Here is a 750-nt window from a genome sequence, read left to right on the forward strand (position 1 = left end):
CCATGCGCCAAATATAAGGCGCCTCAAAACATTTTATTTCCATGGGAAACAGTATTTTGTAAATGTTACATGGTTGCCATAGTACCTCTATTTACCTTACTTTTGTAATATTACCCAAAAATAATAAATTTATAAATAAAAATTTATTTTTAAAGGGACTTCAGTAAATAAATATTGTCAATTAAAAATTAGTTAGACAAAATTATATATTTGAAAAAAAAAAAATTAAGACGCCCCCGGGTGGGCTCGAACCACCAACCTTTCGGTTAACAGCCGAACGCGCTAGCCGATTGCGCCACGGAGGCCCTTGTGTGTAGTGGTCTCCTAAACTCAAGTTAAACAAGCTAACGTAGTAAATGAATAGGATAATGCATTTTTTTCCCCCTAGTATTAAATTATTAACACTAAAAACAAATTAAATTATTCATTTTTAATAAAAACATACTTTTAAATTTATCAAAATAACTGATATAATTTTCTAAAATAATTTATACAAACTTTTATAAGAACTATTATCAACTAGTAATTACATTTAACCAGTTTATGCTGTGTTTTTATGTGCTCTTTTTAGTAAATTACTAAAAACCAAGGTATTTTATTCAATTGGTTTATAAAAAAAACACACTTTAGGTACCAATTGTTTTGCTTCAATCCAGTATGGTATAACAGAAGTTAGTGTAATCGTGCAGAATCAAGATTTTGAGATACATACATACGAGGGTCGTTTGAAAAGTCCGTGCAAAAATAAAA

At 29.2% G+C, this 750-nt stretch overlaps 1 non-coding gene across 1 annotated transcript; it reads right to left on the reverse strand.

The window, feature by feature from the left end:
• Positions 1-231: 231 nt before the first annotated feature.
• On the reverse strand, positions 232-305 carry TRNAN-GUU (transfer RNA asparagine (anticodon GUU)). The gene has a single exon. It is a non-coding gene; the product is annotated as a tRNA-Asn (tRNA).
• Positions 306-750: the final 445 nt, after the last annotated feature.

The sequence above is a fragment of the Rhodnius prolixus genome, unplaced genomic scaffold (assembly GCF_049639745.1).
Source record: "Rhodnius prolixus isolate KJV_2025 unplaced genomic scaffold, Rpr scaffold_4, whole genome shotgun sequence".
In the NCBI taxonomy this organism is placed as follows: domain Eukaryota; kingdom Metazoa; phylum Arthropoda; class Insecta; order Hemiptera; family Reduviidae; genus Rhodnius; species Rhodnius prolixus.